The 10181-nt window shown below is 42.3% G+C and overlaps 1 protein-coding gene and 1 long non-coding RNA gene across 2 annotated transcripts in view; one reads left to right on the plus strand and one right to left on the minus strand.

Moving 5' to 3' along the window:
- LOC138963162 (uncharacterized) overlaps window positions 1-10181 on the minus strand; it is a 103778-nt gene that overhangs the window by 78252 nt on the left and 15345 nt on the right. The window lies entirely within an intron of this gene.
- LOC138963151 (gastrula zinc finger protein XlCGF58.1-like) overlaps window positions 1-10181 on the plus strand; it is a 38999-nt gene that overhangs the window by 15966 nt on the left and 12852 nt on the right. The gene's annotated exons all lie outside the window — the stretch shown is intronic.

Genomic DNA, 10181 nt, shown 5'->3' on the forward strand with positions numbered 1-10181 from the left:
CTCGTCGATCGCCTCAGTTCCACGTTCGGCATTCACGACACCGCCCTCTCTTGGTTCCGGAACTACCTCCAGAACCGCTCTCAGACTGTCACCACTGATTCGTTCTCTTCTCAGCCTGTCCCTGTCCGCTTCGGCGTCCCACAAGGGTCTGTCCTCGGCCCTGTCCTTTTCACCCTGTACACCCAACCCCTCTCCCTGGTCATCGAACGCCACGGCTTGAACTACAACTCCTTTGCCGATGACACGCAGCTCCAGAACAGCGCCAAGCCGGAGGACATTGACCATCTCCTGGGATCCATCTCCAGTTGTTTCACTGACATCAAGAACTGGATGACTGAGAACAAGTTGAAGCTGAACAGTGAGAAGACGGAGGCCCTTCTCGTTGGAACACGACAGAAGATTGCTTCCCTCACTGTGACCGACTTCCAGCTGGATGACGCGACTGTTCCATTCTCCCCTGCTGTCAAGAGCCTTGGCGTCTTTCTCGACTCCACTCTCTCCATGCAGACACACATCTCCTTCATCATCAAGACCTGCTTTTTCCACCTACGACGCATCGCCTCCATCCGTCGCTACCTCACCCACGACGCCTGTGTCAAGCTGGTTGTCGTCTGGACTACTGCAACTCCCTTCTGGCTGGCCTCCCCGCCTCATCCATTCATGGCCTACAATGAGTCCAGAACGCTGCTGCCAGGCTGACGTTGAGGAAGACGAAGCGAGACCACATCACCCCCCTACTTTGCTCCTTGCACTGGCTCCCTGTCAACACCCGAATCTCCTACAAACTGTCCACTCTGGTCTACAATTGTCTCAACGACTCTGCTCCCGAGTACCTTCAATCCTCCCTGGACCTATACACCCAGATCTCCGACCGTCCCCTTCGTTCTGCTGCTGACCCACTCCGCCTTCACATCCCTCGCTCGAAACTCGCATCTGCTGGTCAGTGTGCATTTCCCTCCGCGGGCCCCTCCGTCTGGAACTCCCTGCATGCCGCTTGAGCTTCGCGCCAGAGCCCCTCTCTTGACGCGTTCAAGAGTAGGTTGAAGACTCAGTTCTTCCCGTAGCTGACTGCGACTTTCATGTTCGACGTGATGTGTTGCGCCCCAAAAGACATTCTTGTGCTGTGCTCTGTGAGAGGTGTTTTCTATGTGCTTAATATTATTTTGTTTGGACCTATGTGTACATTGTTGTTAAACAGTTTTTTGTTGTATGTTTATCAGGGCTTGCTAGTGTGTGATAGGGTTCGTGTCCGTCTGTAGATGTTAGTTTCTTTGTTAGTCCTGTGTTGACAACTCTTCAACAAGCGCTTAGAACTGTACTCACGGAACACGTGCTATATAAGCTTCCTATTGATTGATTGATTGATTGAAAAGGATACACTATATATTAATCAATCTCCCTTACAGTTAATGAGTTATTTGTAGCAAACTTCAGTCATAATCAGGAAAAGCTCACTTGAGTTTTGACAGCTGGCACACAACGTTCACACACACAACAATTGTACTCTTTTTTCACGTGTATACAAAAATAAAAATATATATGTGATTATATCACAAGCATAATACCAGACCTGTTTACACTACACATTGAGCGTAGTAAACTACGAATTTGAATAATATACTACGCAACTACGCAAGTCTGTCGTTTTCTACGCAAACGGTATTTAAAAAAAAATAAAAAAAATTTCTTTTTCGTCTTTACACCTGTTCCTTGTCCCGTTGTGCTCTCACACCGCCCCGTCCCTGCACGCAAACGGTATTGTTTCGGCTACGCATATCACAATCCGTAATTTTCTTCATCTCCCTTGACCGATCCATTTTCCAATCCATTTTTTCGGCCAGCAGTCGTTTGCTGCGTGCAGCGCGTAAAGCGCCCACGGGCGTTGCGTTGTAGCTTGTTAATGCCGAATAGGCTTCTCCAAGTAAATGCCGGGCACAACTGAAAGCGTTACTGCCAAACCATGCGGGCGTATCGACACAATGGCTGAACGCAGAGCACACGAAAGTGAAGATGAGAACTGTGAAGAAAATGACTCCGAAAGGCCACCGACCAAAAAGAAAAAGACGAGCAATGCGCCGAACCAAGTCTTTCTGCCAAAATATCATCAGGACTACCCATGCCTTGTCTTCGCGGAAAGGAAAACATCATGCTCATTGCACTGTCTGCAATTCCCTTTTTTCCGTCAGTCAATCAATACATGTGGTAAAAAGTAGCAATCATTGTTCTTGTTGTTGTGATAGGTCGACGAGAAATTCTACACATTCAATTACAAAACTACACATTTGCCTCATTTTGCTCCCAGAAAATACACATGCAATGTTTTAGGGGTAAAGAGGTCTGTAATACACACACACACACAAACACACACACACATAATCACACTCATGCACACAGTGACACACACACAGTCACATACATGCATACAGTGACACACACACAGAGCCACACAAGTCTCTCACACACACACACACACACACACACACACACACACACACACACACACACACACACACACACACACAACAAATGCACTAGACACTGATTTCCTCGACATTGTTCAGAGGGATAAGTATAATGTCTTCTCTTTTGGGTTACTATTATGAGAAAAGACATAATTTTTAGAGCTCTCTATTTGTCTGAAACATGAATGCGCTTTGCTTCGAACTCTCGCACGTTTACTGTTCCCTGTGTTCGATCGGTGACATGAATGGAATTTGAAACAAATGCATAAGCTTATAGGTAAAAGCGCGACTTTAGAGACATATTTGAAATGATCACCAACAGGCAACACATATGTCCAAGATAATCTGACTGAGTACTGCTTCTAAAGTACGAGCATGATCTTCGTCAAAGCGAATCTTTTTGAGTGCTACAGGGCTTTTTGACTCGCATCGATCGATTCATTTGCAGTCCTGCTGAGAGCAACTTGTACACTGATACTGACTGTCCTATTGAAAGCTTTATTTCCTGTCAGACAACGTTAACTAAAGCTGGAAAATGTAACACTTACCTTGTCTGATTAAAATGATCGCAGGAAGACGCCATTGTTTACACTTTTGACAAGGGAAATCACCCAACCATTGCAAGAGTGCGCTTTTCTTGGATTCTGTTACAACAATTAATTAGCTATCAAAACTGTTGAATTTGCAAAGTTAAGTTATTCCTCATGGATGGTAGCATTATTTTTAACATAGAATCTTACGGTGATGCTTTGAAAGCGATCTGAAGACCTTTTTCAGTGGATACTATCCCTTTAAATCCCCCCGCGGGTTAGGGGGAAGAATTTACCCGATTTTCCCCAGCATGCATGTCGTAAGAGGCGACTAACGGATTCTGTTTCTCCTTTTACCCTTGTTAAGTGTTTCTTGTATAGAATATAGTCAATGTTTGTAAAGATTTTAGTCAAGCAGTATGTAAGAAATGTTAAGTCCTTTGTGCTGGAGGCTTGCATTCTCCCAGTAAGGTCATATATTGTACTACGTATATATATTGTAAAACTGGAGCAATTTTTTGATTAGACTGCTTTTGTGAACAAGAAACAATTGACAAGTGGCTCTATCCCATCTCCCCCCTTCCCCTGTCGCGATATAACTTTCATGGTTGAAAACGACGTTAAACATCAAATAAAGAAAAGAAAGAAAAGAAAGAATCCCTTTAAATCAAAGACAGAATTCCTTTAGATAATTTCATGAACTATAAAAATTAGTTACAAAGGTGTTTGAAGAAACAATACAAAAGAGGACAAGCAAACAAACAATTTCTGAACATGTACACTAACTGAAGGAGACGGGGCCGCCCATGAGGTGGAATGTGGCTGTGTTTTGTTGAAGGACAACCTGAATTGATTGCATCATTACATTTGGTCAAGTTTTGACTAAATGTTTCAAGGATGTCGTCAGGCGTCGGACATCGGATATAGACTGATTTAGAGGCTCAAATGTCCGATTCACATTGCCGCATGGCGGTCAGATGTCCTATCGTTTTGAACTGAGCGCTGGCATTGTCCGATAAGAACTCAATTCCTTCGGACAGCGCGATATTCGGGTACTACTTGTCTCCGAAAACCCCGAAAACTTCCGAAAACCCCTGAAAACCCCATCTAGACTAACTAAATTTATCTTCAAAGTGAAGTATTGGACATGCCTGTGAAAAGTAAGCCTGATTCATGCTACATGCACCCTTATATTTGTGTTGACAGGCATGGTACTCTTCCGCCGATCGGCGGAAATCCGCCGAAAACGAAAATCCGAAGAAAAATAAAAAATTTAAAAATTTAAAAAAATCTGCTGATTGACTTGAGATTATTATTTTTTCTTACTCAAGCCTTGTTATCTTTCACTTATATCCCTCTCAGCTTCAAGGAGAGGGCACTAAACACATTTGAATTAGTAAAAAGTCGTCTTTATTTCAGCTGAAATTGCCATTCCTTCAGTACCATGCCTGGTTGAGAGCCGGATTTTCGACGAAATCGATGCAACAATTTCACTTTTCAGTGCAAGGGAGGTAACCGGGAACTCTTGTTACTTGAAAGCACAATGCAGCAATTTCAGTGCAAGGGAGGTAACCGGGAACTCTTGTTACTTGAAAGCACAAGTATTGATGACGTCACGTGATTAGTGCTTCCGCTCCTTCGTAAATCCTCGCACAAACACAAAAATAAAGCCATGAACGGTAGCTCAGTTGGTAGAGCACTGGACTTGTGATCGGAAGGTCGCAGGTTCGAATTTGGGCCGGGACGGACACGGGTCAACTTTATGTGCAGACCCAGAGACAGAAGGCATGTCCCACCCCCGTGTCATCACAATGGCACGTAAAAGACCTTGGTCATTCTGCCATAAGTGCAGGTGGCTGAATACACCTAAACACGCAGACACCTGGGTAGCGCGACTCCGTTGCTGCTAGCTTTCCACTGGGAGGAAGCGACCCGAATTTCCCAGCGATGGGACAATAAAGTACATGTAATGAAAATGAAAATGAAAAGTTGCAAATGAGTTGTTCTTTGCTATTGGTGACAAAACAGTGGAAACTTACTGAAATTTTCAAAATGCAGCTACAACCTGGAAAATACTATTCCTGTCAAGTGGAGCCCTTGTATTATTTGAGTCTAAAAAGAAAATGTCAGGAACTTTTATGGTTCGGACAAAAAAGCAGACTGACTGGTGGGGGTCACAATGGAGTAACCTGCAGTACTTTGTGACACCAAATTTACACAGCATATCTATAAACTAATTCTGTGAAACAATTTGAGTAAACTCCATGAAAACAGAGTGTTTGCTGTTAGTTTGTCATGTATTGAAGAATTTTTGATGTACAGTTTAGTGTTGTTAGGTTCAGTAATTTTGTGACACCGTTTGCAGGTTACCTTGTAGTTTGATCTTTTTGTGGCAACACAACTGCTTACAGCAGGGCAGGGATATTTTGGTCAGTTATTGTTTAAAAGGGTGTAACTTGGAATACCTACAGATTATTAGAATCAAATGCAAACTACTGCTCAAATGTATCAAAACAGAAAGAGGTAACCTGCAAATCACGCGACACCAAATTGCCAATACTTGTGCATGTATTACGCTGTACTGGTGCAATCAATCAAATTATGCTACAAATGAATGTTATAAAGGAGACAATACCAACACAAACAGTTCTGCAACTGTATTGCCAAAAAACAGCGAAGAGTGCCACCTAAACTTCGCAGAACTATTATCTGTGGTCACCTGCGTACGAATGAAACCATTCGAGAATGGCCGGTCGCTGCATAGCTCCCGATAATTTTTAAGTCCTGTGCTCTAAAATAACTATACTATCAACTTTAACATCAATAATTTTACGAAGTAAGCATTAAGGAAACTTGTGCAACTTACCTGAACTTTCAGTTTTCGCAAAATCAATGCGATACGGTTGATTTTCAGGACGAAACCGCGGTGGCACAGAGACATTTCGCGCGAAAGTAACCTGCGAACGGAGTTACCTCGCTTCTGTGACACGTCATCAATTTTGCCGTACACAAACTTTTCTATGTAGTACACAAAACTCGGGACATCATCACTATTTGTGTGTTTACCCTGCCGTCTTCCGGACTGAGGCCGCACATTAAAGGCCCCTCCTGTTATTGGAACCGCAGGAGCTTTCTAGTTTGCTGTTAGGTAGATTTTTGGTTCCTCTTTCCTGTCATGCTCTCTTTTTCTTCATGAATTCTTTTCTTTTTTCTGCCTTCTTGCTCATTCACCTGTATTTTTTCCAAAAATCTCTTCTCTTGCCGCTTGTCTCGCGATTCATGTATAGTTTAATCTGTTAGTGTTCTGATGAAAGTCCAGCAGTAGATAGGTTAAGCCTATTTTAACATACTGGAAACTGGTAATCTTCCAGTAGGTATTAATTTAGTTTTACTAAAGCCTGCTGGGACACAAGTAATGGGTTAGTGCATTTGTAAACAGGAATCGCTTGACAAGTGGCCCCCTTCATCCCCCCCTTCCTCGTCCTGATATGGCTCTGCGTAGTCGGCTGGACGTTAAGCAACAAATAAACAAACAAACTGAGGCCGCACGAGAACAATCCATGCTCAACTGCGCGAGCGAAGAAATAAAAATCGGGGTAACCTGGCGAACGTTTGTGACGGCAGGTACGAAAGTCACCGTTGCGAGGTGACGGATGTATATTCACGCGACCAAATATCTTCATCTATCGATAATGATGCCATGATTTGAAAATAAAAATGTGTGTTTGCCTTCCTGGCGCTCAGGCCGGCAAATTGTCTTTCTTCAGTGGATCGGATTTGTGACGACGCGCGTTCGAAGGTTACCAGTTTTTTATCGGACGCAGCACGCGAGCAGGAGAGGGTCAGTTGTCCAAATAAGATTTTGTGCAGTTTAATCCAAGTATAAGTTATCGTTGAATGATAACAGTTATCCTTTCTAGAGCAGCTGTCGGTTTGAAATGTGTTGTGAACATGGCAGGGGTCTGTCATTCCACGTTTTGGCCGCCATTTTGTGAACAAAAAACGAAAACAAGCAGGAATAAGTGCTACTTCTGTCATATTATTTTCCTTCATGGTGATTTTGTTGATACTGCTACATCAGTAGAATGCAGTAATTATCTTATTTTGTCACCATCATTCCCCGTAATTTAAAAAATTGATTTTACTTGATGTCACCCACCGCAGTCACCATTAGCAAAGAACAACTCAAATATAAGTCACGATTGAAAACAATTATGTTACAAAACACGATCTAAGGACGAATTTTCTTAATTTCTGATGAGGTTTTCGGATGTTTTCGGATGTTTTCGGGGGTATTCGGAGACAAGTAGTACCGCGATATTCGTTAATTCTTTATTTGGTGTTTAACGTCGTTTTCAACCATTCAAGGTTATATCGCGACGGAATATTCGTTAATGTTCCTTTCAAGATACACATTTTCAAAAAGCGACCAAGCACTCTCGCGTACAGGTGCACTGAAGTTGTGCAATGCGGATCTTGCGTTTGGGTGACACCCGTCTGCAGCACATTAAAGTTAGGAGTATGGAAGACAACTCCAACTGACTTAGCCTTGCGTCTGCTTTTGCTTTCAGTTCGAGACATTTTGACGAAGCGCACTGAGTTATGCCACCGAACAATACGAATAAAGCCTGCCAAAGTTCAACAAAAGCTGAACACGTTTGGCTATTCAACGGCATCCTGTGCTACATTAGGGTCAAAAACAGGGGGTAACACGGCGAGCGTCATTCTTGAAAATGAAACAATTCTGACGTCCTATTGAAATATCTGAAAGCGGTCAAATGTCCTATTGATGTTGAAGAGCTAGGACATTTGTCCTTTAGGTATGAATATGTAGCAACATCCCTGATGTTTTAACATAGAAGGGGAATCGAGACGAGGGTCGTGGTGTATGTGTGTGTGTTTGTGTGTCTGTGCGTGTGTGTAAGTAGAGCGATTCAGAGTAAACTACTGGACCGATCTTTATGAAATTTTACCTGAGAGTTCCAGGGTATGATATCCTCAGACGTTTTTTTCATTTTTTTGATAAACGTCTTTGATGACGTCATATCCGGCTTTTTGTAAAAGTTGAGGCGGCACTGTCACACCCTCATTTTTCAATCAAATTGATTGAAATGTTTGCAAAGCAATCTTCGACGAAGGCCGGACTTTAGTATTGCATTTCAGTTTGGAGGCTTAAAAATTTATTAACGACTTTGGTCATTAAAAATCTGAAAATTGTAATTAATATTTTTTTTTCTTAAAATGATCCAAATTTACGTTCATCTTATTCTTCATTATTTTTTTATTTCAAAAACATATAAATATGTTATATTCGGATTAAAATCACGCTCTAAAAATTAAAAATATAACAATTATGATTAAAATGAAATTTCCGAAATTGATTTTAAACAATTTCATCTTATTCCTTGTCGGTTCCTGATTCCAAAAACATATAGATATGTTTGGATTAAAAGCACACTCAGAATGTTAAAATGAACAGAGGTACAGGAAAGCGTGCTGTGCAGCAACAGCGCTGCCGCTACCGCGCTAAACAGGCTCGTCAATTTCACTGCCTTCTACGGACTACGGTCATTGTGAAAAAATGCAGTGCGATCAGTTTCATTCTGTGAGTTCCACAGCTTGACTAAATGTAGTAATTTTGCCTTTCGCGACTTGTTTTTATTTTGAGGTAAAGCTGTGTGAATGATGCACCTGCAGTGTCTTCTGATCGTGTATGAGAACTTTCAAACATTCTGTTTCCAGTCAGATATGTTTGATTACTGGCTCAGGCCTGAAATTACTGATAAGCAACTGCTTGCATTCCTGCCAGCCATTCTGTGTGTGTGTGTGTATGTGTGTGGGTGCAGGGGTGTATAACCTTTGCTGGTCGTCATGGGTCCGCGTGGACCCAGAAGGGAGTTTAATTGCAAATATCTCTTAAACCAGTTGGAATTTTTTAATGAGCTTTTAGAAATGCCTCAGACACCTAAAAAGCTCTTATTTTCTAAAAGATCATTAAATTTCAGCGAGAAGTAATTGAAAAAACAAAGGTCAGATTTAGACTACACACAGAAGACATCGTGGGGTCGTGCGGACCCTGGATGTTTCTCAAACTGAAGGAACTTACATGAAAACTAGGGAGAGAAGTCACAAACCTTCAGGTATTGGCTCTAAACATTATTTTCTACGATGTTTAATTTAGGAGTTTATAAGCAAGTGGCGTGGAGCGAAATTAATACATAACAATGTGGGTCCACACGGCTTCACAACGTGTACAGAAGGGTATTTCACGTTTTTCCTTTTTTGAGAAGCTTTAGTCGGCACGGTAAGGATTAAATTAATTAATTTATTTAATTACGTCTCGCAAAAATTTAACCACGGCGTCTACGGAAGGGGATGCACGTTTTTGCTTTTTTGGAAAGCATGGGTCTACGGAAGGGTATGCATATTTTTCCTACTTTGAGAAGCATGGGTCCGCACGGCCCCACGATGTCTTCGTGTGTAGTCGATAACCCGGTCGGGCGAAGGTTAACAGGTCTTCATTTTTTTAAACAGAAAACAGGAGAAACACTTACACATTAACATGCTTCCATTTGAAACTTCGAGGTCTTCATCGGGGCTTGACGCCCGACCAAAGGTAATTGAAGCCCGACGGAGCGAAGCGACGGAGGGCTTCAATTAGACTTTGGGAGGGCGTCGATCCACGATGAAGACCTCGAAGTTTCAAATGGAAGCATGTTAATGTTATTGTAATTCAATCTGACGACGATCTCGACTTTCCTGCTTTCATGCGGTTGTAAACAGACAGAATTGGTTCTGTTCTGTTCACACACTACTTTCAGTCCACCTACCTGCAAGGGTCAAGTCCCAAGAAATATGTCTCTGTATTCCTATCGTATCACTCGATCTGCTCCTGTTTTGTTTTCTTTCACACACATTTTTTCTTCTTTTTTGACGGGTTTCTGGACAGCAAACTCTAAAACAAATACTTTTCATCACAAAAGCGATCTTTGGAATTGACTGACGTAGTCCGGAAGAATTCATGCATCAACTTACGCCACGTATTCGACGTCATCACTTCGCATACCTTATGGTCTCGGTATTTCGTTGGCCATCATATTTCCTACTTGTAAAATGTCCCCTCAAATTTAACCGAGACTAGTTGAGGCTGTATCAATGCGCCTCGCCAGCAGGTTGTTAATGGATTTTT

This window comes from Littorina saxatilis, linkage group LG3 (genome assembly GCF_037325665.1).
Source record: "Littorina saxatilis isolate snail1 linkage group LG3, US_GU_Lsax_2.0, whole genome shotgun sequence".
NCBI lineage: Eukaryota > Metazoa > Mollusca > Gastropoda > Littorinimorpha > Littorinidae > Littorina > Littorina saxatilis.